This window comes from Hyperolius riggenbachi, chromosome 2 (assembly GCF_040937935.1).
Source record: "Hyperolius riggenbachi isolate aHypRig1 chromosome 2, aHypRig1.pri, whole genome shotgun sequence".
Lineage (NCBI taxonomy): Eukaryota > Metazoa > Chordata > Amphibia > Anura > Hyperoliidae > Hyperolius > Hyperolius riggenbachi.
In genome coordinates, this window is record NC_090647.1 from 221599533 (window position 1) to 221606377 (window position 6845).

Below are 6845 nucleotides of genomic sequence, written 5' to 3' on the forward strand. Positions count from 1 at the left end.
ACCTGGGGGCAATCTGGCCCCATCAACAGAGAGCTCTGTTGGTGGAAAGAAAAGGGGGGGGGGGGGTCACTTACAAAAAATGGCCTGGTCTTTTGGGGGTGGGGGTGGTAAAGGCTGTGCTCCTGAAGAGGTGAAAAATGCTTGGAAGGCAGTGGTGGACTTACCTCCTATAAGCAGACACAAAAACTGTCAATTTCAATAGACATGATATTTATTGGTATTCTCCACAAAGTGTTGCAAAGCGTTTCACAGGTATAGTCCTGCTTCCTCAGGCAATAAAAATAGGGGAGCACACAACTGAAAATAGAGGCAAAAAGGGGTGCATCAGAACCATACACTGTATATGTTTATAGATTTTTACTGTATATATTAGTTGATTTTTACCCAAATTGCATGTTTATATCTTTGTACAATGTTCCTTTGATATATAATGGTGATATTTAGTATGGCTTTGTGGTGTTAGGTGCTAAAGGTGTTGCCGTGATCAGCTATCCTGTTTGTGCAAGTTTTGCATAAAAGAGTGTGTGGGATTACCAGGTGTAAGAGATAATAATGCCAGAGAAGGAGGTAAAGAGGCGCCCAATGGAGTATAAAAAAGTTAAAAACACTAAAAATAAAAGATTGAGGTGGCTTACCTCATAGACGACAACTCACTTTCAGTAGAAATATTTATTAATAATAATAATAATAATAATAATAATAATAAGCACAGGCAACGCATTTTGTGGGATCTAGCCTACTTCCTCAGGCCAAATAAAGTGCCGCTGCATTTAAATAGCCGCATTCGGGGCGCCTCGAATGCAGCTATTTGACTGCAGGGGCACTTTATTTGGCCTGAGGAAGTGGACTAGATCCTATGAAACGCGTTGCCTTTTCTTATTAAATATTTCTACTCAAAGTGAGTTGTCTATGAGGTAAGCCACCTCGATCTTTTATTTTTGGCATTTTAACTTTTTTATACTCCATTGAGTGCCTCTTTACCTCCTTCTGTGTCATACTCCCCTCCACGGTCCAGTGAGGGGAGTCCCATACACCAAACTCGAGGTGGAATTCCACCACCTCACGGTTTTAGAGTGCATGAGATTCTTTATCAAGAGAGCGACCGCCTCCAGGATTGCTGGCATACCTGAGTTGAGTCAGGTATAAGACACTCCACTTGCCGCGGGTCGTTAGTGGTATAGCATGGAAACGGCCGCTCGATTGAGCGGCCTTTCCATGCCAGTTCACGGAGACTGTCTCCGTGAACTGTGTGCGAGCCGCCGATCGCGGCTTGCACGCATAATGTAAACAGGCGGGGAAGAAATCCCCGCTGTTTACATCATACGGTGCTGCTGCGCAGCAGCGCCGTGATGTAGATCAGCGATCCCCGGCCTCTGATTGGCCGGGGATCGCCGGCATCTGATAGGCAGAAGCCTATCCTATCCGCCTAGCCGCTCAGATGGGAAGAGAGAGGGAGGGAACTGAGGTGAGTCCGGAAAACGCTGCGGAGGGGGGCTTTGAGGAGCCCCCCGCAAATCAATAATAGCCGGCGGCGATCAGACCCCCCCAGCAAGACATCCCCCTAGTGGGTAAAAAAGGGGGGAAGTCTGATCGCCCTGGCACATACCTGATCGGTGCTGCGGGCTGTAGAGCCCACGCAGCACCGATCACTGTAATATCCCCTGGTCCTTAAGTGGTTAAGTGGTCGGTTGCCCTGTGGTCGGTTGCTCCGTGTGCTACCCACCTTTGTGAGTATTCCCTTTTCGAACACTTCTACTTATCTCTCTACCTATGACATACTGCACAATTTGGGCTCCCATTTGTCAGGAACCGACCCCATGACAAGCCTGCAGAGACGGCCCTTGACTGGGGGTTTGACCAGATTGAGAGAGGAAGCAGCCTTATTCAAGCTAACACAAGGCTGTCACCCTGCTAGACACTTCAACAATTCCCACTCTGCTGTCGCGGGGCCTGCACTTAGTCCAGCATTTTCGTATTTGGGTCAGCTGCGCGCTTAGGCCAAAATACAGGAACGCCACACACACAAAACAATCACACAGTAGCAAGGCACAATCAGGCACTGAACTTGTAACGCAAATTACACTGCAGTCTCTCCAAGACTATGAGTTTTGCTAGTACATCAGAAGTCAAGCTTATTAAATAAATATTTAATATTCCAGAAAAAAATGGAACAGTGCAGAAAGGTAGATATACAAAAGATTTACAAAAACAAGGTAAAAATTACAATGACACACAACAAGACAGTTTGCTCATAAACAAAATAAAAACGGGAATAAAACATTAAAAAAGGGAGAAGATATGGGGAGCACAAAGCTGGTATAAAAATCTATGCAATTTATTGAAAACACATCATGGCGATACAAAACCCATTGACAGACAAGTCACAGACATAACATATACCCTCCCATAAAACCACTACTGGACAAGCTGACTGCTGGGGAAATGGCATGGAACTTGGAGTGCACTCCTTTTGAGTCCTCATGCATGCATGAATTGTGTTAATTTCTTCAGGCCCAGATTAGCTTATGTCCAGTACAACCCGGATATGGGTCACCGACTTATTGCACATCAACCTGTGTGTATATAGGAATAAATACACGCCTCTACATACATAATGTATACGCTCTCATTACAGACACTTGTGTGATGTGTCTAACCTCAACCCCTATGAGCAATAGCCAGACATGCACTCACGTAGCCTTCAGATGGTGGGATGCCGCTGGACTTCTTAGATTAGTTATCCCAGGCAAGCTTCGCCGGGTGTTCGGCATCTCATTGCGACTCACCGCATGAATGCGGCCTCAAGCCAAGTATGACGAGCCGCGCTGGTTGCAATGAGGGGGAGGAAGAGAAGCGGAGGCACGGGAGATGTTCCGGGGACACACTTCCGGGAACAACGGCGTATCACGTGACGCGTTTCGTCACGGCCCACGTGACTTCTTCAGACGTGACGCGGGCATGGTAGTATGCGTCCGTAAAAGGACCGCCCAACACCTGGGCTAAGCGTATGCAAATTTAAAAGAGCTGTCTGTTTGCTGACATCTAATGGTCAAAAGAAAGAATACACTCAGAAACTTTTTGACACTTTTAATAAAACGTTACCAGCATACAGATCAGAGCGTTGTTTGTGAGGAGCCCGCGGTTCCGACCAGGAGCCGGGGCACTTTTAGCGTGTTGCTAGCTCCTGGGGAAGTACGAGTTTTGAATCCTTACAGCTGGTTTTTAGATTGGACAAACGGTAAACCGTGTTCAAAGGTGAAGCTAGGAGAGAGTTAACAAAGCTTTTAAAATGAGGTACAATAGACCGGCTAGCATGAGAGAGGAGGTAGTGGCAAACAAATAATACAGTTCTTACCAGTTAAAGGTCCGGGATGCACCAGACACCTCTATGCCTTGGTGCTGTGTATCGGATAACGCCGTTAACTAGCCAATAGAGAGGTGGCAGGTGGGGATTTCTGTTCCCTCCCGCCGAAATGATGCGACCCTTACATCACGTCCAGTCACGTAATGCGCATGCATGGTATGAGTGCTTGCGGGCGCTGTTGTGCTGGCGCATGCTGGGTCATGGTTAACCACATTGCTTAAGGGCATAAAGCCCCGTGTATAGGGACGGCGCTCGCGTGCTATAATACTCGTAAATAACACTGCGGCAGTCACTGCAAACATTTAGGAGACTGGCCGCAGTGTTTATACAGCAATAACATATATATAAGAAAACTCTCTCGTATTTTATAAGAGGTGGATTATAAGATTAATGTAGAAATGGTGTTCTAGTGCTATCTAGTGGACTAACTGAAATAATGCCAACAATGTAGTATTAATGGTGGTTCTGAAGTATTACACATTTGGGAGGAAAAGAAAAATATATAAACATAAAATTAATACATATATAAATATAAGATAGTAAATAAAATCCTTTACATTGAGTGGATGCCTTAACTATCTGGTGCAAATGCAGTAGAAATTAAACGATAAGATAAAGATAGTCATACATAAAATGATTCTGTGTACAAAACGTGCATTGGTACAGAATTCTTTTGAATGATTAACTGTAACGATTGTGGAATTCTCTCCGTGATCAGCGCACAGGACGTGCGCTGCACCGCGGAAATCCTCCACAAGCGTATAATTTGAGAGAACCCAGCAAAAGGTGCAATGCACCTGTAGAGGGAAATTCCTGTCGGCAGGTGGAGCTGTGGAGTGCAGAGGAACAGCTCCTCTGCCCTGCCACAGACGCCAGACAGGAATTGTACGAAGGGAAGAAACGCAGGGCAAGATAGCCCTGAAAGAGAGAGAACAAAGCAACAGAGGGTATGTGTGTCCACCAATCTAGTCGCCACCCTGCGACGATGAACACACAACCATGAAGACCAGGTGAGAAGGCAATCGCCAGAGATGGCGATTGCTAACAGCAACACAAGACCGAATAAGCACAGATGAGGAATGTATGTATGTCCACCAATCTAGCCGCCAACCTGCGACGGTGGACACACAACAAAGGAAACCAAGTGAGAACGCAATCGCAAGAGAAGCGATTGCGAAAGAGAATGAGCACAGGGACAGAATGTATGTATGTGCCCCAATCTAGTCGCCAACCCGCGACGGTGCACACACAACAGCAGAAACGAAGTAGGAACGCAATCGCGAGAGCAGCGATTGCCAGAGGTGACACAAGGCTAAAGCAAGACAGGGCATGAAACGCTAACTAAACGCGAACACCGCACTCATTCGCAACAGCAAACGCGTTTACTGCGCGGTCTCCGCGTGTTAAGCACAACAGAGACAAGCACGCCTAACTAACCACCGACAGACAAACATGAAACAGAGAACGCGAGCGCTTGCTTAACGGTTACCTCACCGAGCCCCCAGCAAGCGTTCGTATCAGACAAGACAGATACACGAAAACAGGAATAAGTGAGGGATACGATCCACTGCTCATTCCGCCAGAGCGAGTGCGATCCAAGTAAGGCAACAGGGCTAGCAGGATCCACTGCTCTTTCCGTCAGAGCAAGTGCGATCCAAGTAATGCAACAGAGCTAGCAGGATCCACTGCTCTTTCCGTCAGAGCAAATGCGATCCCAGTATAGCAAGAGAGCTTAGCAGGATCCACTGCTCTTTCCGCCAGAGCGAGTGTGATCCAAGTATAGAAACAGAGCGAGCTGGATCCACTGCTCTTTCCGTCAGAACAAATGCGATCCAAGTACAGCAAGAGAGTAGTAGATCAGAAGGATCCACTGCCGCTACTGCTAGAGGCTAGTGTGATCCAAGCACGACAGACAGACAGGACAGGCAATACAAATAATACAATCCTGACTGCTCTAGCAAGGATGCCTAATGCAGTCCCAGGAATTACTCTAAGCTAATCTTCAAACGATAAGCATGGCTGACACTCCAGGAGTGTTTCACAGGACAAACCCTTATGACCAGCGACGTACTGTGGAATCACATGGTATATATAGAGCAAGCCTACAAAGGATGTGGCTAGGCAATTTGCATGACAAATGTATGCAAATCCCTCAGCAGCAGCAAGCTGCAAAATTGACAAAAGGTCTCTTTTCCAGAGACCTGCAGAATGCAGACCTGAACAGTGGTCAAAAAGCTGCCTGCCTGCGCAGGCAGCTGAGCGGATCATTACATTAACCAATCGTAATAAATAATATCGATAGTATGCTGAGGCGTAGTGCCATAGAGATGTTAACAAACAAGTTTTATGTGTTTTATTATGCTTTTTTATATGTTTTATTTGCTATTTGATTGTAAATTAATTAAAAACAAGCAGCAGACCTGGTGCATACGCCCCTAATTAACAAGGTAACAAATAGAGTCAAGTGAAATATATATATATATATATATATATATATATATATATATATATATATATATATATATATATATATGATTTCTTCTGGTTAAACCTGTGATAGGAAAGTAAAGCAGAGTCCTGGTTCTGTAAAATATATAAATATAATAATAATAAGGACTTCTGCTTCACAGGTCAACATCCCAGAAGGAACCTACAATAATATGAATAAATATTCCTCTCTAGTCCCTCCTACTGGAAATAAAGTGCTAGTGCTAAAAGACTAAAGGACAAGCTCAATATTCCCTTGTGTAATAAAGTGATAACAGTGCAAAATCCATGATAACAAATTCATGAATAGATTAACAAGAATAATTTCAGCAAACTATAGTAATTCAATAAAGTGAATATTGTGCAAACTCTAAAAATTTAATTATATAACCAGGCATATAGAGACCAATACTGTCAAAAGGTAAATGTTAGTGCAGAGAGGTGGCAATAATAGCCAATGTAGAGTCACCACAAAGTGCATGAATCAGCGGCCGCGTCTAGGGGGACTATTTATACTGCGCCAGCTTCCCGTTTAGATTGTCCCTTGGCAGCTTCGGCAGGAACTAGTGGGACAGCGTGGGTAGCGATGTGCAGCCTCTCCTGGTCCTGTTATCTTTCACATTTGGGTGAGTCTTGTGTTCCTCTCTATTATTTCTCCTGCTGATTCATGCACTTTGTGGTGACTCTACATTGGCTATTATTGCCACCTCTCTGCACTAACGTTTACCTTATGACAGTATTGGTCTCTATATGCCTGGTTATATAATTAAATTTTTAGAGTTTGCACAATATTCACTTTATTGAATTACTATAGTTTGCTGAAAATTATTCTTGTTAATCTATATATGAATTTGTTATCATGGATTTTGCACTGTTATCACTTTATTACACAAGGGAATATTGAGCTTGTCCTTTAGTCTTTTAGCACTAGCACTTTATTTCCAGTAGGAGGGACTAGAGAGGAATATTTATTCATATTATTGTAGGTTCCTTC